Source organism: Heloderma suspectum, chromosome 4 (genome assembly GCF_057233095.1).
Source record: "Heloderma suspectum isolate Gila_16-S chromosome 4, 16-S_ref, whole genome shotgun sequence".
Lineage (NCBI taxonomy): Eukaryota > Metazoa > Chordata > Lepidosauria > Squamata > Helodermatidae > Heloderma > Heloderma suspectum.
The window spans coordinates 128,917,200-128,942,496 of NC_139461.1; positions in this window are offsets into that span (position 1 = coordinate 128,917,200).

Consider the following 25,297-nt stretch of genomic DNA (forward strand, 5'->3'; position numbering starts at 1 on the left):
ATTTTTAGGAATAAGGTAGGTTTTATACTTTTTTTTAAAAAAAAAATAATGTTATGCATGTCTTAGGGCACAATCCTATCCAGATAGGCACCCGCTTCCGAGCTCGGGGACAACCCCCTATCCAATGCAGGGCAGGAGGAGCATGAAAGGGATTGTTCCCTCCTCGCTTCTCCTGCCCTGAATTTGCAGCTAGACAGCCGATTGTGCATGTCTAGCTGTGGGAGGATGGAGTGAGGGAGGAAGCTGCTGTACGACCCATTGGATGTGTCATACAGGCATGGCGTTTTCCTCCCTCCCCACCCCAGAACACCCCACACACGCCCCTTTTCAGCTGCTCCATGCTCATCTTGAGAGCACGGAGGGTGTGGCTGTTTCGTGCTGCCTGGCTCTGAGGCAGCGCAGAAGTGGGGGGAGGTCAGTTCCTGGAAAACAAGATATCCTATGGCCATCTAGCCTCTGCCTAGTGGCTATAGGATTGCTCTCTCTACCCCTGTGGCAAGTTGTATTGCAGCAATGTTTTAACTATGTGTTATCCTATTTGTAAATTTTATTATTGTTTATGTTACAGCCTCCTGAAGAAGGCCTAAAATAAGCCGGGGGTGGGGGGAGGCTGAAATGTGTTGGACTTCTTATAATACATTCAGTCTTGCATCCTGAGAACTAATTTATTTGCAGCACCATTTCAGAATCCTGAATCAGACGGCTTTGAGTTGTACTTAGCCATTGTTTACTTATGTTATCCCAGAAATAAGCAGTTAAAACAACTGAAGCTATTTTGTAAAACCAAAAATAGAAGTCTCAATAAGCCAGAAACTCAAAGGTAGCAAATGCTCATCATAGCTGTGTGAAGTTCTGATTTTTCCCGTCTTTTCAAGATCAGCTTTTCCCGGCCCAAATTTGCACATATTTAAACATGCACATTTTTAATGACCTTCTTTCCGTAAAAATAAGCTCGGCAAAATGGTGAGTGCTGGCAAACAGGATCCAGGGTGAGTGCAGGGAACATCTGGGAGGGTGCAAGCAGGGGCAAGTGAGGCCAGAGGCTTGGTGGGTGCAGTCTGGGGCTGTGGGAGTGGGGAGCCCAACAGACTCCCAGACCCAGTCGGGCATCCATGGCTTCCCTGGTTTTTGTACCCTGGTGTAAAAGCTTTAGGTGAGGCCTGCTCCTTAAGCAATTTGGAGATTCTGTTTCTGCTCCTATTTGGCCTCACCTTTTTCACCCTGTCCCTTGCCACCTGCTCCTACCTTATCTGGAACTGGGTCTGACACTTATTCAAAATAGCTCTGCACTCATCTTTAATTCATCCATGTGTAGTCTCATGCTGGAGGGCATCTGCATCCTTGCAAGCAAAAACAATTGTTTCTGAAGCAATGAGTAAACTAAGCGAACCTCATATAAAGGGATGGGTGAACTGTTGCAAAGAAGGTGGAGTTCCACATCACAGTATGCTTTTTGCTATAGATTCTCATTGTTGGGGGTAATGCTTTAAAAAAAAAATCTTGAAAGATGACTTTGAGAGTATTTCCACAATCACTTAGGTTGCAAACCTATACATACTTACCTGGAAGTAAGTCCCATTGAACTCAATGGGGATTACATCTGAGTAGACACATGCAGGATTGCATTGTAAATGTTGTTCTCATTTTTATTTTATTTATTTATTATATGGTATACCACCCCATAGTCAAAGCTCTCTGGGCGGTTTACAAAAATTAAAACATTAAAATACAATATACCAAGTTTAAAAACCATTTACATTTAAAAAAAATGGACAATATGTACAAACAACATATAACTAAAAGCAACTTTGAACTAAAAAATATTTTTTAAAAACCCAACAATAAAACACAGCTTAAAACAACACTGCTTAAAACAGTATGCCAAAGTCAACAAAAGGAACAAGAGTTCCAAAAAGGAAAAGCCTGCCGGAGTAATAGTGTCTTTAATGCCTGCTTAAAAACCTTCAACATGGTCAGCAGGTGCATTTCAACCAGCAGGTTTTCATTCTTCCAGACTGGTTTCCTATTTGTCTTCTAACAGTAGTGTGCATCAGGCACACCTCAAGCATCAATGTTTATTCAGTATGACCCATGTACCCTAAAATCATTTTGTTTCACATTCATCATTGTTTGGGGCAAGAGGTGCACAGTCTAAGCAGTACTCATCATAACTATCAACTCTGTGGTTTAGTTACCGGGATGCATCTGGTATTAGCAGCTGTTCAGCATAAGGACATATGGAAGAAATAGAACGTATTGTACATGCAAATAAAATGTAAATAGGTCTACAGCCCCCAGGTCCCCCAGATTCTCTGGTACTCTGATGATCTCTTCTTCAGAGTATTGCTGTAGTCCTCTTCTGTGAAGAGCAGAAGCCTGACATATCACAGCGATGGAGGATCCTCACTGATTGACCTAGAGCAGTTTCACAGGGCCAGATGCAAGCTACACCTGCTGAAGTTCTTCCTCATCACTAGGAATGGTGCGGGTGCCCAATTCAGTCCAGGAATCCAGTGGAACCACCCCTGCCTGCACCCTGGACCCCGCTCACCAAGCCCCTGCCCCTGCTCTCCCCTTGCCCATGCTCAGCGAATGGCTTGCACTCACCCTGGTGGCCTCATTGTGCTTTGCGGTCACCACTTTTTGAGAAGCAAAATGGTGACTGCAAAAATGCGCATTTTTGCGCACACGCGAAAATGCACATTTTTGCAAATGCACATATTCACGTTATGTGTGAAAATGGGCATTTTTTCAAAAAATGGGCATTTTTGCACACACACAAATATGCACCTTCACAAAAATGCACATTTCACACATGAGAATATGTGCATTTGCAAACTGTGCATTTCGCACAAAGACATGTGCATTTTTGCAATCGCCATTTTATCTTTCAAAAAAATGGCAACCGCGGAGCTCAACACCAATGCTGGGGTGAGTGCGGGCTGCTCGACAAGCATGGGAGGAGCTTGAGTGTGGTCTGGGGACTGGCAAGCAGGGGCTGGGCAGGCACCCGGAGAACCCCAAAGGGGGTGAGTGTGCACATCCCTACTCATTACCTTGGAATTAATGGCATAGCAAGGCCCAAAAATGTCCCTGTGCCTCCCACCTACGGGTCAGAAATACATTTCCCTAACTATAAACCATTGGCTAACACAGACCAGTGGCTTGGGGGAGGGGAGATGCGGATGGAAATAACACAGTCTTTTGTACAAGTACAACCTGCAACATCCTGTTCTGAAGAGCTGCCTCTAAAGTAAAGGTCTCAATTCCCAAAGAATTTCCTGCTCTCCACTGTAGGCCACACAATCCCACAAGTCACACACTGACCTGAATCAAGACCACCTATAGACAAACAAACAAGCAAATAGACAAAAACATTACTGCACAAAGCACAATGATGAGCCAGAGCCTGAAACAAAACAACTTGCTTTGTTCAGCCATGTTGTGCAAAGATCTTGAAGTGACCCACCCTGGGACAAAAGGGGGAAAACATACTTATGGATATCCTGTTTAACCCATTACCCAGCTCTTAACCTGCGAGGGAAACAAACAAACAAAATCTAACATCAACAGCATCATGACCAAAAGCTTCCTTAGCTGCTAAATCTGCCAGCTCATTGCCAGAAATACCCACATGGGCAGGAACCCAAAGAAACTTGACCCACAAGATGCAATTCAGCTTTCAATGACCAAATCACATTCACCAGCAGAGATTTACAACCAACACCTCCATTTTTAATTGCTAACACTCCCAACAAACGCTGTTGAAAATCCTTATTTTACACAACTATTAAAGGTGCACTAGCCCAACCCCCTTCTGCACCAGGCCATCCTAAAATAAGTGTAAGAGCAAGACTTTTTATTTGGGACAGGTACTTTTCCATGCTACTCCTGTGAACCACAGAGACCCATGCGGTTGGAGATCTGGCATCCATCAGATGCAAATATATCCCAAAACATGCTGTGCATCCTTTATCTGAATATATACTTCTTATGCCACAAATTCCTCAATGAGTTAGTTGTTCTCCTTGATAAAACATGCAGCTGTAGGCAATTAAACCCCATAGAGCCACTTCCTATCGGAAACCACAATTTTAAAGGAACCATAAATAAAAAGAAATGCAGCACATTATTTTTTTAAAATGGGCAAAAATAACATAACATGCAAGGGCTTTTTAATTGTTAAATTAAAGTTATTTCCCCTTCTCTCAATTTTGCTGTCTAAACAATTTGAGCCAAGGAACAAGTATTAAATATGTTATGCCTTCCAGCTATAAGGCACAATGATTAAAATTATATTGTAAAAACAGCAACCTCATCTTTGTGGACTCCCTATTAAAAAGGTAGATTTTTGAGCATTTCATCTCTTTCCTTGTCCACCCCCAGTAACTATCTGGAGCAAATGTGCTGCGCAGAATGAAATGTTCAAAGAGAGCTAGGTAATTCCATTCCAAATCATGTAAGCTAGAGATGGAAAAGTGTCATCTCATTCATTGCAACACTGATGGCTGATTGATCCATGACATCCCATGGGCTTTTGTACATGAGGCATTTATTGTGCACTCATCATTCCCTACTCATGGTTGTTTACGGATTCTAGGGATGTCAGAGAATTCCACCACGGATCTCGGTGAGGCCGAATGCCAGTGCATTTGGCCCCCCGAAATACATAGCAGAACGAAGCCCCCCACCCCCCTGCCCCATGAAAGGCGTGCGAAACGGAGCACTTACCTGCTGCCATCTGCACTGACTTGCAAATGGCGGCCGCGTCTGCGGCCACCATTTGCTTCCTCATTATAGCTGTGATAGGCTATGTAAATACTTACATAGCGTATCACGGCTAATGCAGGGACGCCATTTGCGTCCCTGTGGAAGCCGTGATAGGCTACGTGAGTATTTACGTAGCCTATCATGGCAAAAGTAAAGGAACACAAATGGCGGCAGCTATGGCAGCCACCATTTGCATTCCCTTTTTTTCCTGCCGTTTTAGCCTACGTAAATATTTATGTAGGCTATTACAGCAAAGAAAAAAAAAGGAACGCAAATGGCGGCCACTACACCATTTGTGTTCCTTTTTTTTTTTTTGCTGTAATAGCCTACATAAATATTTACGTAGGCTAAAACGGCAAAAAAAGGGGGGGACACAAATGGCGGCCTCCGTAGCCACCATTTGCGTTTGCTGTTGTTGTTTTTTTGGTTTTTTGCAGTGATAGGCTATGTAAATATTTACATAGCCTATCATGGCAAAATACAGGGATGCAAATGGCGGCCACTACGCCATTTGTGTTCCCTTTTTTTTTTTACTGTAATAGCCTACGTAAATATTTCGTAGAAAGGCTTACTTTTCAAAATGCTGATTGGAGACATAAGTTGTCACCAAGCCCAGCAAGGATTTTCATCCCTACCACAGCATGCTGGCATGTTGAATGTAATCCTCCCTACCCATGATGGGGATAAACATGCCCTCCCATCTCCCTAGTAGATCTGCATGGAGCAGCTGAGAGGGGCAGCTGATAAGGGTATGTTTTATATATGAATGGGGGTGTTTGGATAGTCTGTTTGTATCTGTGTCTGTATGAAGGCTGTGTATGAGAGTAGATTAGGAGCTCTGGCCACATGCAGACACTACTGTAGCCCCCCTAGGAGGTTCCCTGGGCAGAGAACAGTTCTCCACCCCTTTAAGAAGGAAAAATGCAAGGCTGGAATGGAACTCCCTGGAACTAGGGATAGCATGGGAGTCCAAAGAGGGGGTGGTGTGAGGGTGGAAACTGAGCCCAGAGAGCCCCAGAGCAGTTCTGATTCTGAGGAGGAACAGCAATCCATGGGAGTGGAGCCAGCTCATCCCTCACAGGCTCAGCACCTGGCAGAGATTCCTCCTGCCAGCATTCCAGAAATACTTAGTGACCCGGGTAGTGAGGGAGTGTGAGAGGGGGGCTTCTTAGATGCTCGATGCAGACGCAAAGAGCGACGAGTGATGGAGGGCGCGAAAAGGAGGCATAGCGCCCATTTGGCGCACAAGCAACGGCCACCTCCAATGGACCCAAGGGAAAGAGGGAGGATCTCTCCCTAGCCTGTAAGTTCTGGGACTTCAAGTGACTCCCTTTCAAACGGGGATCAACTGCTTGCCTGAAGCTTAGGCCACACTCCTGTCCCTTGCTTTAGCAGCTGGTGATTAGCATCTGAAAGAGTCATTAAGCTGTAATGGGATTAAAGCTTTGAAAATAATTCCCTTTCGTCTGTGTCTTGAGTTGGCTATTGGGATCTACTGGGGGTGGACGCCAAGGCATTCCGGACAGGTGGAGTCCCCACTGTCTGATTTCCTGGACCCTGCTTGCCGAGTCATGGGGTGCAGATGGACCCAGCTGCCGAGTGCCCTGGAGCTTGGCAAGTGGCTGGGAGAGGAGCTGAGGACTCGTCCAGCAGGGGCAGGCACCCAAGGGCTCAAGCCCTGTGGTCTTTGGGAGGAGGGGAAGGCTAGAGTGCTTGGGGGGTTTGCCAAGCCGAGGACTTGTCTTGCCTCTGCCAGCTGTCAAGGAAGCCCTTGACAACCACTGGGGAGGAAGAGAAGGCTAGAGTGCTTGGGAGCCAGGGGGTGCAACATGCTGAGGACTCATCCTGCCTCCGCTGGCTGTCAAGGAAGCCCTTGACAACTAGCAGGGCAGGAAGGGCCTTGGCAGCACCCAAGTGCTTGAGAAGGCTAGAGTGCTTGGGCCACGCAGGGACTGTCGAGGACTCCAGCAGTCAAGCCCTTGTGTGCATAAAGCACAAGGGCTTGACTGCCAGAGTCCTTGGTGCACAGAGGAGGGGTAGCTCACGCAGCTTGGCAAGTAGGGCAAGCAGCAAGGCTCACTGAGCAGGTCTTGGCCACACAAGCAGGGGGGAGCAGCTCATTGAGCTCCCTCATGCCCTGGACAAACATGAGTCCATCCACTCTACCTTAGCATTGTTCCACGTAAATGCATTCAGGATTGGGCTGAAAATCTAACAGAAGGTCAAAAGAGTTTAATGCACATTAAAGAAAATCCATCATTCCTCTCTCATGGACATTTATTCATAAGGAGGTCTCAGGAAACACATGTGAGAGGGAGAAAAAAATATATTTCTGTAGGATTTACAAAGAGATACACACAGAATTTGAGATTATATACATTTTCATCATTATAACACGTTAGGAAACAAGCAAAGTAAATGGCAGTGAAAAGCAAAATTTTCCTCTTCATAAGATTTTTCAAGAGAAATATACATTTTACTTGTAGTGCTTAAAATTATATGAATTTTGATCCTTTTAGAAACAGATTTATTTGAACAATGGCAATTTGGATGTTATTTCTTTATGAAGAGTTAATGGTGTTCTATCAAAAAGTTAAGAGCATGCAATTCAGAAGATTATCACTCAAACCTTATGGTATGATTTTTGACTCAATCATCATGAGTGACTATAGGGATTTGGAACTATGCATGCTGAATTTCATGTTGTTGTTTTTAATGGTTATAATATGTATTAGTGGTGAAATTTGAACTGCTGAAATCTATTTTATCGTTGAAGTCAGTAATGCGAACTGGGCTCAACCCACAAATCTTTAAAAACCTCACCTCCAAATGGCTTCGGAATCTAAAAAAAACAATAGTGCTAGAATATGATGCAATTCAGTCCTAGTAACTTTAAAGGGAATGAATGGGTAGAAATTCTAGTACTTCTACTTGATAAAGTCATGTGGATTCAGCTTGAAGGCTCCTTTCTCCTTTGGCTCACCATTCTATTTCTTTTGCATAGGCCTATCATATTCCTAGGGATGTCAGAGAATTCCGCCACGGATCTCGGTGAGGCTGAATGCCAGTGCATTCGCCCCCCCAAAATCTGTGGCAGAACAGCCTGCCACCCCCCGCCCCCCCGCAGATACCCCCCAGGACGAGACTTACCTGGGGCGGGTGTTCCGGGCGGCAGCGGCTCCAGTGGCGGCGGCGGCAGCAGCGGCTTGGTCGGCTGGTCTTCCGACCGGCTGCCGCCACTGCCATTTGCAGTCTGGTCATTTGGTTTTTTTTTTTTTTTACAGAGACGTGATAGGCTACGTAAAGACTTACGTAGTCTATCACATCCCGGTTTAAAAAAAAGGCGTATGCATATGGCGGCGGCTATGGCTGCCACCATTTGCATTCCTTATTTTTCACTGTCTTAGTCTACATAAATATTTACATAGACTATTACAGCGAATCAAAAAGGGATGCAAATAGCGCCCACTACGCTACTTGCGTTCCCCTTTATTTTCACCGTAATAGTCTACGTAAATATTTATGTAGACTAAGATGGCGAAAAATAAGGAATGCAAATGGTGGTGGCCATAGCTGCCGCCATTTTTGTATGCCATTTTTGTTTTATTTTCTACCCAGCAGCCACCACGGCCAGAAATCCGGCTGCAGATGGCCCTGGCCTGGCCGGCTGCTCCGCAGAGCCGCTGCGGAGCAGAGCTGGCCATTGAGGATTCTGGGGGGGAGGACCGGATTGCCTCCCCCCCGTCAAGGATTCTGGGGGGAGGGATGGAACGCCTCCCCCCCACCATGAACAGAATCCGCGAAAAGTTAAGTCACTTTCGTACATCCCTACATATTCCAGTTTCCCAAACATGAAAGAGCCATATTTGTATCTTATGCAAATTGCTAATTATGTAAAAATTGCATGAAAATGTGATGATGATGATGATGATGATGATGATGATTCATTTTTAAACACTTCACATATTTTAAAACATTTAAGAATGAAACACAATTCTTCTAATCTATGGTGTGATCTATGATCTTCAGATCTATGGTGCAACCACATTTAGAATACTGTGGACAGTTCTGGCCACCACAGGTAAAGAAAGATATTGTAGAGCTGGAAAAAGTACAGAAGAGGGCAACTAAAATGATCAAGGGGTGGAGCATCTCCCCTATGAGAGAAGGTTATAACAGCTGGATTGTTTAGCTTGGAAAAAAGGAGGGTAAGGGGAGACATGAAAGAAGTGTACAAAATTATGCATGGTGTTGAGAATGTGGATAGGAAGAATTTTTTCTCCCTCTCACATAATACTAGAACCCGAGGTCATCCTATGAAGCTGATTGGTGGGAGATCCAGGACTTTTTTTTAAGTACTTCTTCATACAGTGCATAGTTAAACTATGGAATTTGCTATGTCAAGATGTAGTGATGGCAACCAATTGGGATGGCTTTAAAAGGGGGTTAGATAAATTCCTGGAGAAGTCTATCAGTTGCTACTAGTCATGGCAGCTCTGTGCTACCTCCAGTACCAGAGGCAGTATGCCTATATACACCAGTTGCTGGGGAACATGGGTGGGAGGGTGCTGTTGCACTTGCATCTTGCTTGTGGTTTCCTGGTGAACAGTGGTTGGCCACTGTGTGAACAGAAAGTTGGACTAAATGGACCCTTGGTCTGATCCAACATGGCTTTTCTTATGTTCTTATGTTCTGAATAGAATGGAGCATTTGGTTTGGGCCAGGAGGGATTCTCTGGTGGAAGTTAAACTAGAGTGAGTTTTGCTGCAACCTGTAGGATATTCTTTATGGGGATTTTTGTCTGGAGTGGAAATCCAAACCACCCTTAACCCCACCTCTAACCTGCAATACTAACATTGGGCTACACTGCAGGTCTGTCATATGCTACCGTCTCTCAGCCAAAGCACACACCCCCGCCCACACACACCACTGTATAGGATAATGGTCCACATTGGCAAGGTGGTTTTTAAATATTTGAAAAGGGATATTCTGGATCCCTCCCTGATTTTAATTATCCAGATCTCAGCAGTGGACAAGAGCGCTGGTGTTTCAGATCCGCCTATGGGCAGTCCAAGTTACATCTTGTTTGGAACCCTCCATGTACACAATACCTGTCATAATGATGGACAACTTGTTAGTTAAATAATCAACATCTGCCACACAGTTTGAGCTGTCAAAGAGCAAATCAGCCTAGATTTGTTCCTTGGGCTTCTGCTTAGCCACCACATCATTTCACAGCAAAAAGTAAATAACAACCAACATGTCTTTATATTCAAATGTGAACCTATATTGACTTTAGGTTTGAATTGTCAGTTAACGGAAAACAAATTAGTTCGATGCTGGAATTTCTTGTAGGAATTTCACAATTCAAGTTACCTGGACGGATCACAATTTGAAACAATTCTGTCAATGTATCTTAAGCCTTGGCATTCCGTCCAGGAGAATACAAATGAACCAATAACTCTTATACAGAAACATAAATTTATAGTGAAATGCTTCCTGTCATCTCGATGGCATTGCAACTGTCATCACTGCAGAATAATTACCAGTCATAAGAAGCCAATGCAAATTGGGACGTTTGATAGATTTCTGCAATAGCAAAGCACCTTCAACATTGTTTACTTACATTTTGCAATATTAAAGCCTTAGCTAGCGATATCCAGCATTTGGAAGGTTCTGCTTTTCTGGCTTATTTTTGTTATCTTGTGCTTTTTAAAACAACTTGCATAACCAAAGAAAAGCAATCAAAACAAATAAGGCAATGATGAAAAGCCTGAATTACAGTAGTATCGACAAGTGCCTAAGGATGGACTGACTCACCCACGCCCAGCTTCGTCGGGTGCTTGCCAAACCTCTGCTGCTGCCCATCCCCACAGCCTGGTAAGCACCCAATGAAGCCACAGTGCCACCTGTTCTCCCTAGCGAGCCACCAGTGTGTGCAGCAGTAGTGGCTCAGGCACTTCCAGGCAGGTAATATTGTGTACTTGGCGGCTGTAAAGGCCCCTTGTGCCCAACATTACAGGCTGGTATTGTTGTGTAAATGGGTCCTTAATGGCTGCCATGTATGCATCATTACCTACCCAGAAGCACCTGAGCTGCCATTGTTGTGCACACTGGTGGCTCGCTAGGAAGGACAGACAGCTGTCGGGCACTCGCTGAGCCATGGGGTACTTGCTGAGCAGGTCCACAAGTACCCTGTGGTTTGGCAAGCAGGGTCCGGGAGGGTGGGTGAGCAGGAGTCTGTTGGACTCCCCCCCGCGCACACACACACACACACACACACACACACTTTCACGATATCCCTACAAGTGCCACTTTAATCTTGTTTTCTGGTTTTGTATTTATTTTGTGACCTATAAAGAGATGGAACAGAGATGCTTTTGAGGTTAATTTACTCACTGCAGGGGCTATTGAATGGTAAAGCACATTTTCCCAGTTTCCAGCTGATAGCCAGATGACCATTTAATTAGATCCTTAGAAGAAGCTTTGTAAGACAAAGTAAAGCCTGCATCACAATATTTTTCTTCTTCTTCTCACAATAGTATCTATGCATTTCTGAGATGTCAAAATATCAGCAAAATCCAGCAGCACACAACATAAGGATCAAAATGATTTCTTTGGCTGCAATGAGGCTCATCGCCCCTCTCCAAGAGTGGTTTTTGAATGAACGGACTGACTTCCACATATAGACATTAAAACATTTGTTAATAAACCAGATATATTGTTTATTTATCCTGCTGCTCCTTTCAAGGACTTAAATGTTTTAATGGGACTCTAGTTTTTCACTTTCTTCTGTTTCAGTGTTTCCGAGCTTCTGTCAGCACCTGGATGACCAAATGACTAGTGAGCTGTGTTCAGGTGCCAGAGTCACAAGTTGCGCAGACCTGATATACTATGCCTCAAACCTGGCATTTTGACTTAAAAGGATATCTGCATAACTGGTGAAAGATTTCCACTTAGGACTTTGCCTTAGAAAACCATTACCAGTAAGAATAGAAAATACTATCCTGACATAATATTCTGATTATGTAATGCTTCATATGTTATGATGGGGCCCTCCATGCTCAACATTTAGACCACATGCTTCCTAGACTGGTAGGAGTTGCATCATACTTGGTGATAAGCAGAATACTTTTGGATGGATAGATGGATGGATGGATAAATAAATGCAAAATATAGGGTAAATAAGTCCCAAGGGTGAAATATTAGCATGGAGCCAACATCGCATGAGCAGACGTTTGCTCATGCAATGGGACTTCCCTGTCCTCCACCGTACACCCATCAGGTCTGCTCTAGAAGTTCCCCCAATCCTCTGGAGCAGATTTTGGGGGCATGTGGAAGGCTGCAGGGGAGGAGGGGAAATCTGTTCCGGCAGCAGTTTCCCTTCTGCTGGCAGAACGACATCATTGAATATAAGCCATTGTGTCCTAGTAATTTCTCACTTTTACCAATTAAGCCTTTCATGACTCCATGACACAGGCATGTCGCTTAGTAACTCTAGCAGAGACTTAAAAATCTTTCATTTCTTACCCTATTCAGTAAAACATCCAAAAGACTTTCCTGCAAAGTTTCACACATGTAACAGCCAGGTTTAATGAAGAGGTTCTATGCTAGAGCACAATGGATGATATCCAGAATTGTTGTTCTTTTTAAAACTGATGCAACAGTACTGACAATCTTTGTTCAGTTTGATAAAAAAAAAACAAGGCAACTAAGCCTTGGATTAGACCTGAAGTCTTATCCCTTTTGTCACAAAGGAGGATACAACTCATGGCCTGTCCTGGCCACTTTGGGAGACCTTCTGAATGATATTTGGGAGGCACCTGAGTGGGTGCAGAGGAAAGGATGGGGAAGTCCCATTGAGTGAGCAGAACTCCTGTTCCATGAGCAGACTTCCACTCCTTCAATGTTGACTCCAAGCCAATGAGCATGGGCCTTAAGGAAAGCAATTGCACTAGTACTTTTTAAGGTGGTTGCTGAAAGAACAAGAAATACACTGGAAAAACTTTCCAGAAACGGAAGATGTGAAATGCCTGATGGGACATATGTCAACCTTCTCAGTGTTGATCGTCTCCATGTTGATAGCCTTCATGAGGCGTCACAGTTTCTTGGCTCATAACAATGCCAAACTGTTGTGGTCTTTGTGTACAATGCTTTACCTTGCTCTTTACAGCAAGGTGATTGCTCCAAGACTCTCTCACTCGCAGGGCTTATTTAAATATAAAAAGGATTTGTACAAATTTGCATTTTCCCCAAGCACCAAATGACAAGCACTGAAATGAAACTTCTCAAAAATTCAGCTTCCAAAATTACCATTCTCAAAATCTGAATTTCAAAGTCTATGCTGAGGGACCCAATTCTTGGGATAGTTCTCTGATTTCATTAAGGGCAGAGCAAAGTATGCCTTATTTCACTTTGACTCCCCAGCTCTAAAAATCTATGTGAGAAAAACCTCAGACACTAATCTCTCTTTAACAGAAGGTTGTATGGCCTCATATATCCCTTAATTTAGTTTAAAAGTACGAACACCAACCATATGGTAGTATTCCTACCATTTAACATGAAGAATAGGTGATATTAAATGATCAATTTGGGGTGGATAAAAAGAAGGACCCGATTCTAAAAGTGACCAAAAGAAGAAGGAAAAAATCTGGAACATATTGAAATGTATTAAATATTTAGAATTCAGATTTTGTATCGAAGAAATGGAATAGGTCGCATGTTGGAACACAAGTACTTTTTTACACAATGCTCAAGTAATTTAAGGAATCAATGCCAGAAGCTGCAGTGATGGTCATTAGGTTAGATAGCTTTAAAGAAGGAATTATACAAATTCAAAGTAGGTTTATCATCATAATTGCTTGATGGAACCTTCATGTTTATAGAGATGGCGGAGAATTTCCCGAAATTGTTGGTGAAATTATCCACCCCCCACCCCCCCCCCCCGGGATGGGACTTACCTCCCTCGAATGTCCCTCTCGGCAGCTGGTCACGGTGGGAGTTCGGCGGTGGTTCGTCAGGGGCGGCGGCCAGTCTTCTGACCGGCTGCCGCCGCCATTACAAAATAAAGTTAAAAAAAAAAACACCTGTGATAGGCTACGTAACAATTTACGTAGCCTATCACGGCTAGATTTCCAAAGTCAGCCATGATAGGCTACGTAAATCGTTACGTAGCCTGTCACGGGTGACTTTGAAAAGAAAAAAAAAGCGCATACGCAAATGGCGGCACCCATGGGCGCCGCCATTTGCGTATGCGTTTTTTTTTCCAAAGTCACCCGTGACAGGCTACATAATGATTTACGTAGCCTATCATGGCTGACTTTGGAAATCTAGCCGTGATAGGCTACGTAAATTGTTACGTAGCCTATCACGGGTGTTTGTGTTTTTTTTCCCACTTTTTTATTTCGCGGCCAGGGAGAAGGGGCGCTTCTCCCCGGCCTGAATTTCAGCCGGGCGAGGCAGGGCGCCTCCCCCCCAGCCTGAACTTCGGGGGGAGAACCGAAGCGCCTCCCCCCCACCGCGAAGCAAGCTGCGGGACCAGGTAAGTGCCTTTCGTACATCCCTACATGTTTAGAGGCAGCATAACTCTATGGGACAAACTGCAGGGAATGATGGTTGCCTCCATGCCTTGCTACTAAGGTTCACAGACATATGTGGCTGACCACTGTTGGAAACAGAACACTGAACTAGATTGACGTTTGCTGTGATTCAGTAGAGTGCTTAGTACATTCTTAATTCTATCCTCCTCCTCCTCCCATTTTTCCTCTCGCAAGGAACCCAAGGCAGCTTACATGGTCCTCCTCCTCCTCCCCATATTATCCCCACAACAACCCTGTGAGGTAAGTTAGGCTGAGAGTCAGTGATTTGTCCAAAGTCACCCAGTGAACTTTATGGTTGAGTGGGGACTAGAACCTGGGTCTCCAGCATTCCAGTCCAACATTCTAACCACTACACCACAGTGGCTCTCTAATCTATCGCTTAATTTTCAAAAACAACAATCCTGTTAGCTGTAGCTACACTACACTGATGCATTTTTTTTTGCAAAATAAATGCTGGCTCCTGCACAGACGCAGGAGAACCACCACTGCCCATATGTGGGAGGCAAGCAGCATGCTCCTTGCTGAATTCCTTCCCTCTCTGCTGTGTTGACTCTCTCAGTCTGAATGGAATGGGGGAAAGGTCTGAGCATGTCCTCCCACCACACATGCTCAGACCTAAATCAGGACGCAACAGAGGACAAGAATGAAGAGGACTCAACCTAGAAAGCAAATGCAGCACTGGGTGCACAGCACTACCAAAACAAGTACCAGGGGTGGGGTGGCAGCAGGAGAGGAGTGTGCACATGGGGAACTGAATATATGAATGCTCTTCCACATTAAAAAAAAGTTCCTTTTATGTAAAAAAAAAAGAAAAGTGCAGATCCAGGAGATGTTTCTAGATGATTTGTTTCCCCTGAAATGCTAATATTATATGTGTAGAGAGGTGTTTTATTAAAAAAAAAAAAAATCTTAAGGAAACTTTCAAACTTTAATTCTCCACTTCCATTTGTAGTCTGAACTTGTACAGCCTAAGAACAGATGCATCATATCAGGATTCTCCTCATCTTCTTCAGCTCTTAGGCTGCCTTTACGTTAAAGAAAAAATCTGCTGTCCTACCATTCTGGGACTTTCCTGCATTTGCAGCAGGCTCCCAGATGGCAAACACATGATTGCTGAGAGGGGAAGCTTTTAATTTTCAAGGTTCCATAGACCTCAATGAAATAGTACCATCTACTGGCTGTTTTAATAGCGTAACAATCCGAGTTTTTTTGATACCTCATTTTTTTTTAATGTTTTGAACATGGAATAACCAGGAAATGTCTCTGGATGTGCCCTGGAAGTTGATGATGTCATCAAAAGAACCCACAAGCTTCTGTGAGTGAGCAAGCTCAATAGCAGGATAAAAGCTCCATGTGAAGAAGGAAGCCCTTAGTAAGGCCATATCAGCATAGCCAGTTCCAAAATTAATGAATTTTCAATTGAGTTATGGCATTAGTTCATTCCATTGACAATGTCCCAGTCTTTCTTTGTGACATGGGGACAACTTTGAAATGATAACAATAGAGATCGTCATGCTTGGCATCATATCTCAAAGTGTTTTTTTAAAAAATGTTTTGTTGCAATTCAAATTTGTGTCACCTTGACCCTTTGTGGCATAGGGCAAGGTGTGCCTGTAAAGCCACAGCTGCATCTCCATTCCATTTTAATCAGCACTCACTTTGGATTACTATGTATTGGCAATCAGTGTATTGCCGAGCAAGAAAACTGCAGAACTAAATGAGATGTTGCCTTGTTCCAGCTGATTAAAACATGATTCAAGGTGACTTTTAGGTGAGACTAGAAGTCATCAGAAGAGCAGTGTTTTCTTCTTAAACTTTTCTTTCTTTCTTTCTTTCTTTCTTTCTTCTTTTCTTTTTTTGCTGAGGGGAATGAGCGAGGGATATTTATTTTCCTTGATGAGCAATAAATTGACATCTGAAATTAGAACTGTGGTGTGTCTGTGAAAAAATACAAAAATGTTTAAAGCATCTTATCATTAGGCACAGTGGAAATGACATCTTGGAGAAGCCTCCCATACTGTGGGTAATTATCACAAGCCACAATGCTAATTGCTTTTCGATCGTCAGTCTGTTGCCTCCAGCTTGTCTTCTGGAGGGCTACTGTGGTTGTAGCAAGCTTCGCAGCATAATGAGGCTGGCTTTTTCTTAGGGTACAGTGTCATATATTACTACTAGGCAGGAAACAAATATTTAGGCAGTAGCTCTAAAAATTACAGGGCAAGAGGGTAAGCAAAGGAGAATATTATATCCATTTTATGATTGGCTATGTTGTTAACAAGTCAAAGCCAAATGGCTTTCAATACTGCAGAAGATGCTAGTGTGTTCTGTTCCTGAAAGAATATGAAATATATTACATGAAATGACATTGTTTGTTTTCAGAAAAACAAGGCTATAAAACTATCAAGAATATTATAGCTGCAGGGAATTGGACTGACTTATGAAGTTATTAAGATGAAGACTAGGGATGTACGAATCCCTTACTTGGCTCCACGCAGGGGCATCCACGGTGGGGGGGAGGCACTCTGTCCCTCCCCCCGGAATCCTCGATTTGGGGAGAGGTGCTCCATCCCTCCCCCCAGAATCCTGCCCAGCCGGCTCTGCTCCACGGCCGAACCATGGAGCCACCGGCTGGCTCCGTCCACCCACAGCCGGATATCCAGCCGCTGGGCAGCCCTGCAGGGACGCAAATGGCGGCTGTCATAGCTGCCGCCATTTGCATCCCTGTATTGAGTCGTGATAGGCTATGTAAATACTTACGTAGCCTATCACGGCAGGGGGGAAAAAAACCAGCGTACGCAAATGGTGGTAGCCACCGCCATTTGTGTATGCTGGGTTCCCCCCCCCCCGCCATGATAGGCTAGGTAAATACTTACGTAGTCTATCACGGCCTCTGCAGGGATGCAAATGGTGTCCCTGCGTTAGCCGTGATAGGCTACGTAAGTATTTACATAGCCTATCATGGCTAAGAAGAGGAGGAAGTGAATGGCGGCCAGGACGGCCGCCATTCGCAAAGCAGCATGGACAGGAGCAGGTAAGTGCTCCATTTTGCGTGTCTTTCGTGGGGTGGGGGCCTTTCTGTCCACTGCTGCCGTCCATCTGCTGCCCCGGACTGTGGCCACAATTGCAAATGGTGTCCAGCGTAGGGCACACCATTTGCATCCCTACTCTTGGCAGTGATAGGCTATGTAAATATTTACATAGCCTCTCACTGAAAAGAGCAGGGACGCAAATGGTGATCCCCTATTTGTAGCCCGGCAGCAGAAGGAAGTCCGGCTGCAGGCGGGTCCAGCTGGCATCTCCGCGGACTCACCACGGAGTGAAGCCAGCAGGGCAGGATTCCAGGGGGAGGGATGGATCGCCTCCCCCCGCAACACAGACACCCCCAACCGGAACGGTAAGTGGATTTCATACACCCCTAGCTATGTGGCACTGTCAAGAAGCCTATTCAGAGTAGGGATGTACACAGATTTTGTTTGCATTTCCAAAGCAGTGGAGTATGCCCTATTTGCAACCTCGAATATAAGTGGAAGCAGGAGAAAATGTTCTCAGAATATACTCGCAAATTCTCAAACATGCACTCATGGTCAAAAATTTCACAAATTTCAGAGAAAAAGCAGTTCAAAATTGCTCAATTTTTTAAAAATGTGCTTTTTCACATTTTAGTCTATGAGGGAAAGTTGCACAACTTTGAAAAATACTCCAATTTTTGTGCTATGTTACTGTTCGGTCACATCTGATTTCCACAATTTTTGCATTCATGGAAATCAAACAGCAATTGCAAGTGCTCACAGAAATCAAAGGAGAGACAAGCATCAAGCTAATGCTCAGAGCATCTGGGCAAATGCAAATATCACTTGTTCACCTAACCCTAATTCAGAGTGAAAGTAATGCAACCTTCCTTCACTCTGATTTTGCTTCATGTAACAATTCAATAGTCAAAGATGATCAGCTATGTAGTGCCTTCATATTATCACATTACCAATGTGATCCTGATTGGCTGGAACATAAATTCAAGAAAAAAGAATGTTATTCTAAAAAGAAAACAAAGCATGAACACCATTGCCCATAGGGGCATTGGATAAGAGTAAACTGGGTCAAAAAAGGTATGTTCATAAGGGCCATAAATGTTTCAGAACAGTTTTGCCCCCTGAAAACCCCATTTTCTCACTGTAAGGTAAAAACTCAACTTTGACTTTATATCTCAACTTGAATAGTTCTGAGCCCCAAACACCAAATCACTTCTTTGACCAAACATTTGTTGGTGTAACACAACATCCATTTTGGAGAAGTTAACCAAAGCTCAAAGCTTGTTCAAGACCATAAAGTGAATACAGGTGGGTTGGCATCTGAGCTCTAAACTTCAACCACTCCCCTACGCATTTGTTTCGAGTTTTTTTTCCCCCTCTAAAGAAAGAAACTCTTAATTCTCTCCCTTATCATTTGATCAGGGCAAGCAACCCAAACTAGCTCTATTTCTCCTCCAATCATGCAGCCTAACCCAATTCATTAATACGATCTCAAGCCAGCCTCCATCTTAGAGGTGGAGTACAAAGGTACTGATTTAAAACAACAACAACAACAAGCAGAGATCTCACCAAGCAACAGTGCTAACACAAACCAACCTCCATAATTCACCCCTGCTCCACCATCTGTGCCCACAAAACTAGGGATGTATGAAAGTGACTTACCTTTCCGTGGATTATGTTGATGGTGGGGGGGAGGCATTCCATCCCTCCCCCCGGAATCCTGGCTGGGGGGGGAGGCGCTCCGTTCCTCCCCCCCGGTATCCTGGGCGGCCGGCTGTGCTCCGCAGCGATTCTGCGGAGCCGCCGGCTGGCTCCGCCAGCAGCAAGACATCCGGCCGCTGGCTAGCAGGGATGCAAATGGCGGCAGCTGTAGCTGCCGCCGTTTGCGTCCCTGCAGGCAGCCATGATAGGTTATGTAAATGTTTACGTAGCCTATCACAGCTGATTTAAAAAACAAAAAAAACCGCATATGCAAATGGCGGCGGCCATGGCCGCCGCCATTTGCATTCCTTATTTTGGCACATCTTAGTCTACGTAAACATTTACGTAGACTAAGACGGCGAAAATAAGGGGAACGCAAATAGCGTAGCATCTACGCTATTTGCGTTCCCCTTATTTCGCCGTCTTAGTCTACGTAAATGTTTACGTAGACTAAGACGTGCCAAAATAAGGAACGCAAATGGCAGGGCCATGGCTGCCACATTTATTTATTTATTTATTTATTTATTACATTTCTATACCGCCCAATAGCCAAAGCTCTCTGGGCGGTTCACAAAAACTAAAACCAAACAACACACAATAAAACAATTTAAAATATATAGAACATTAAAACCACAATATAACAATACAACCACAATAAAACCTAGCAGCAGTGCAGGAGTTTAAAATACAGATTTAAAACAGCAAAGATAAAAATTTAGAAAGCTAAAATGCCTGGGAAAATAAAAAGGTCTTCACCTGGCACCGAAAGGAGTACAATGTAGGCGCCAGGCGAACCTCACTAGGGAGCTTATTCCAGAGCCGGGGTGCCACAACAGAAAAAAGCCCTCCTCCTAGTAGCCACCCGCCTCACTTCCTTTGGCAGGGGCTCACGGAGAAGGGCCGCTGATGATGATCTTAAGGTCCAGGCAGGCACATATGGGAGGAGGCGATCCTTCAGGTAACCTGGCCCCAAGCCGTTAAGGGCTTTGAATGTTAACACCAGCACTTTGAATCGGGCCCGGAAATGGACTGGCAGCCAGTGCAGCTGGAAAAGTACTGGCGTAATATGAGCTCGCAGGTCAGTCCCTGTTAACAATCTTGCTGCCCTATTTTGGACCAGCTGAAGTTTCCGGACCGTTTTCAAAGGCAGCCCCACGTATAACGCATTGCAGTAATCCAGATGAGAAGTTATCAGAGCATGGATCACTGTAGCTAGGCTATCTTTGTCCAGATAAGGGCGTAGTTGGTATACCAGCCTAAGCTGATAAAAAGTGCTCCGTGCCACTGAGTTCACCTGTGCCTCAAGTGACAGTTCTGGATCCAAGAGCACCCCCAAACTATGAACCTGATCCTTTAGGGGGAGTGCAACCCCCTCCAGAACAGGTTGAATATCACCTAGCCGGGCAGACGAACCACCCACTAACAGTACCTCCGTCTTGTCTGGATTGAGTTTCAGTTTATTAGCCCTCATCCAGTCCATTACCGTGCCCAGGCACTGGTTCAGAACAGCCACTGCCTCACCTGGTTTTGATGAGAAAGAGAGGTAGAGCTAGGTGTCATCCGCATATTGATGGCACCTCAGCCCACACCTCTGGATAACCTCCCCCAGAGGTTTCATGTAGATGTTAAACAGCATGGGGGATAGAATAGAGCCCTGTGGAACCCCATGGCACAATTGCCATGGCACAGAGCAATAATCCCCCAGCACCACCTTCTGGAATCGGCCATCCAAGTAGGAGCGGAACCACTGTAGTGCAGTGCCTCCAACTCCCAACCCAGACAACCTATCCAGAAGGATACCATGGTCGATGGTATCGAAAGCCGCTGAGAGGTCCAGGAGAATCAACAGGGTCGCACTCCCCTTGTCCCCCTGTACACATTTGCGTACGCACATGTTTTGGGTTTTTTTTTAAGTCAGCCATGATAATAGGCTACGTAAACATTTATGTAGCCTATCACAGTGTTTTTTTTAAAATCTAGCCGTGATAGGCTACGTAAATCTTTACGTAGCCTATCACCTTTTTGTTGTTGTTGTTGTTGTTTTAACCTGGAAATGGTGGCGGTGGCAGCCGGTCGGAAGACCGGCTGCCACAGCCGCCGCCGAACTGCCGCCGAACCACCGCCAGAGCCGCCACCGGAGCTGCCACCGCTGCCTAAGAATGGACGAAAATCCCTTACCTGGTCCCGCAGCTTGCTTCGCGGTGGGGGGGAGGCGCTTCGGTTCTCCCCCTGAAGTTCAGGCCGGGGGGGAGGTGCCCCATCCCTCGCCGCTGAAATTCAGGCCGGGGAGGAGCACCCCGTCTCCCCAGCCACGAAATAAAAAAGTAAATTTAAAAAAACAACACACACACGTGATAGGCTACGTAACGATTTATGAAGTACGATTTACTTTGGGGGAAAAAAGCGCATATGCAAATGGCGGCGCCCATGGGCGCCGCCATTTGTGTTCCTTGTTTGGGCACGGGTAGTCTACGTAAAGATTTATGTAGACTACGGCAAAAATAAGGGCAACGCAAATAGCCCATGGGCGCCGCCATTTGCGTACGTGCTTTTTTTTTTTCAAAGTCACATGTGATAGGCTACATAATGATTTACATAGCCTATCATGGCTGAGTTTGGAAATCTAGCCATGATAGTCTACGTAAATCATTACGTAGCCAATCACGTGTTTGTTTGTTTTTTTAACTTTACTTTGTAGTGGCAGCAGTGGCAGCTGGTCGGAAGACCGGCCACCGCCCCCGCCCCCGCCGAAATGCCGCCAAAACGCCGCCGGGCCCTGCCGCCAAGAGGGACATTCGAAGGAGGTAAGTCCCATCCCGGGGGTGGGGCGGAGAATTTCACCACCAATTTCGGGGGCCCGAATGCGTTGGCATTCAGCCTCCCAAAGATTCATGGAGAAATTCTCCGCCATCCCTACCGCCGCCAGAAAGATCCGCCCAAGGTAAGTCCCGTCCCGGGGGGCGGCGGGGGGGGTGGCGGGCCGTTCTGCCACCAATTTCGGGGGGCCGAATGCGCTGGCATTCAGACTCCTCGAGATCCATGGTGGAACTTTCGTACATCCCTACACAAAACACAGATGTTCACACGGTGGTGAACTCTCAGTTATATTGGAAGGCAGGGAGCAAACCTTGCGAAACCAATTTATGTATCCAACACTGCACAGCCTTACATCCCAACTGCCATCTTAAGAGCAAACACACACACACACACACACACCAGACCAGTACTGTGTTTATTATTTATTTTATTTGTACCCCACCTTTCTACTAAAAATGGCATTCAAAATGGCTTACAGAAACAGTTGGAGGGAGCAACCCCATCTAGATAGGCAGCCGCCGAACTCAGAGGCGACTGTCTATCCAAAGCAGGGCAGGAGATGCACGGAGGGGGTTGTTCCCTTTGCGTTTCTCCTGCCCTGCTGGAGGAGGCTGCTGTACAACACATTGGATGCATCGTATAGGCAGCTACGATCTCCCTGCCCCAGAACACCCCCATCCATGCCCCTTTCTAGTCCCTCTGCACTCCCAAGCATGGAGGATGGGGCTGTTCCGCGCTGCCTCTGAGGCAGCGTGGAATTGTGGGGAGGTTGGTTTTCTGGGAACCAACCTCAGAGTGCGGGCTCGGAGGTCGGTTCCTGGAATACAGCATATCCTATGGCTGTCTAGCTGCAGTCTTGCAGCCATAGGATTGCTCCTTAAACTAATCAAAACAATACAATAGCCATCCTTAAGATGGTGGTTTGGTACATGGTGTGCACTGGATGACAGTGACCATCGGTGTGTCCAGCAACATTTCAGTTGTCCTGTCTGCTGGATGAAGCATTCATTTGCACCTATATGTGATGAAAATAGGGATATACGAAAGTCACTTACCTTTTTGCGGATTCTGTTCATGGTGGGGGGGAGGCATTCTGTCCCTCCCCCCAGAATCCTCGATGGGGGGAAAGCAATCTGGTCCTCCCCCCTGGAATCCTCAACAGACGGCTGTGCTCTGCGGCGGCTCTGCGGAGCAGCTGGCCAGGCCCAGACCAGGGCCATCCGCAGCCGGATTTCCGGCCACGGAGGGCTCTGGGTAAAAAAAAAAAAAAAAATGCATATGCAAATGGCGGCGGCTATAGCTGCCGCCATTTGCGTTCCTTATTTTTCGCCATCTTAGTCTATGTAAATATTTCTGTAGACTAAGATGAAGAAAAGAAAGGGGAACGCAAATATCATACTGGGTGCTATTTGCATTCCCCTTTCTTGTCTTCGTCTTAGTCTACATAAATATTTACGTAGACTAAGATGGCAAAAAATAACGAATGCAAATGGCGGTGGCCGTAGCCGCTGCCATTTGTGTACGTGTTTGTTTTTGTTTTTTTTACCCAGACGTGATAGGCTACGTAAGTCTTTATGTAGCCTATCACATCTATGGGGGGGGGGAAGAGAAAAAAACACAGAGTGCAAATGGCAGCAGCAGCAGCCGGTTGGAAGACCAGCTGCCATCGCCGCCACTGCTGAAGCCGCCGCTGGAGCTGCCGCCATCCAAAATATCCGCCCCACGTAAGTCTTGTCCTGGGGGGGATCTGCGGAGGGTGGCAGGCCATTCCGCAATGGATTTTGGGGGGCTGAATGCACTGGCATTCGGCCTCACCGAGATCCGTCGCAGAATTCTCTGACATCCCTAGATGAAAACCACCTATCTGAAACGAAACCAAGTGACATGGACCGCAAAGCCCTAATCCAGCTCTATTCATCCTAAACTAGGCAAGTGTGAGAAATTTGTTCCATTGGGGGTTTCTTCTTTTATGGATTTATCTAGGGATGTCATAGGAGTCTGAGAGGGGGGTGCAGTCCACTGGACTCCCCCTCCAGCCTCCCAGCCTCTTTTCATCAAGCCACCATGCTTACCAGATCTGCTGGCCAAGCCGGTGTGCAGTCTGCGAGCACCTGGCAGCTGCCTATTCCCTCAGCAAGCTGCCATTTTGCAAAAAAATAAAATAAAAATGGCAGCTCATGTTTTTCTGGAAATGTAATGTAAATGGTGGTCGTAAAGGGCCATTTACACAACGTTGCAGGTGTAAATGGTCCATTTACATAAATGGACCATTTGTGTAAATGGTCCTGTAATGTTGCATAACTGGTCCCTTTACAGCTGCTATTTGCACAACATTACATTTATGCAAAAACCTAAGCTGCCATGTTGAAAAAAAATGGTGGCTCACTGAGGGAACAGGCAGCCTCTGGGCACTTGCTGGGTGCCCACGGACTGCACAGTTTGGTGGATGGGCGGTGGCACAGATGGAGGTGAGTCTGTCCATCCCTAGTTTTATCCAATTGACATGTTCTGAATCCAAACACAGACCAATTTGTGATCCACAATGCATTTCACAAAACAAAAACATGTGTTTGAGAACATGTACATATTTGAAAAATGTGCAAAGAAAAATGTGTACATTTCCAAGATGCACAGAAACATGCTTTAGTCAATAGGTTCATGTGTCCAAATATGCATACAATAATGCACCCATTACTGTGTATATGAAGGCGTACATTACACAAAATAGATATGAATTTTCATATGGATCGGGGGGGGGTTGTTTGTTTTTAAAAGCAAATTCATGTGGAAATGGAAGGGAATGAGCTTAACCTCAAACCCCGATAGTCTCAGAGAGACTGAGATGGACAGATCTCACAGGTATGTCCTGTGATAAGTGTAACAGCTAGTCACACTTGAAGGTGATGCACAGGTGTATCAAATGGTAGACCCATTTAGTTTAGTGAGGCCTAATGAGTATAGCAGTATGGCTATGCACATGCATTCAAATGCACATTGGCTGCACATGCAAGAAATGTCAAATTTATTTATATGTGGAAGCCTCAAAATAACAACTACTTCAATTTTTAAAATTAATTTGTTTTTGTTTCTTCCTTTCCAAAACCCCCCATATACTTTGAACAACTTACAATAGCACCTTATCATCATCTCACATGTGGTAATTGCTAGGAATAACCCCATTCAATTTACATTATTCCATCTCTAAGGTAATAATATTCTTCTAACAAAAAACGTGGCCTATTTAATTCTGAATGCAGAATGGAAAGAGAACTGCGCAAATGTCTTCAGTATTATTTTTTATCTTACATTCTCTTTATACAGGGAAATTATAACTACCCCAATTTATTTAATCTCAATGTCCTGGGCCCAATGAACTTTATTGAC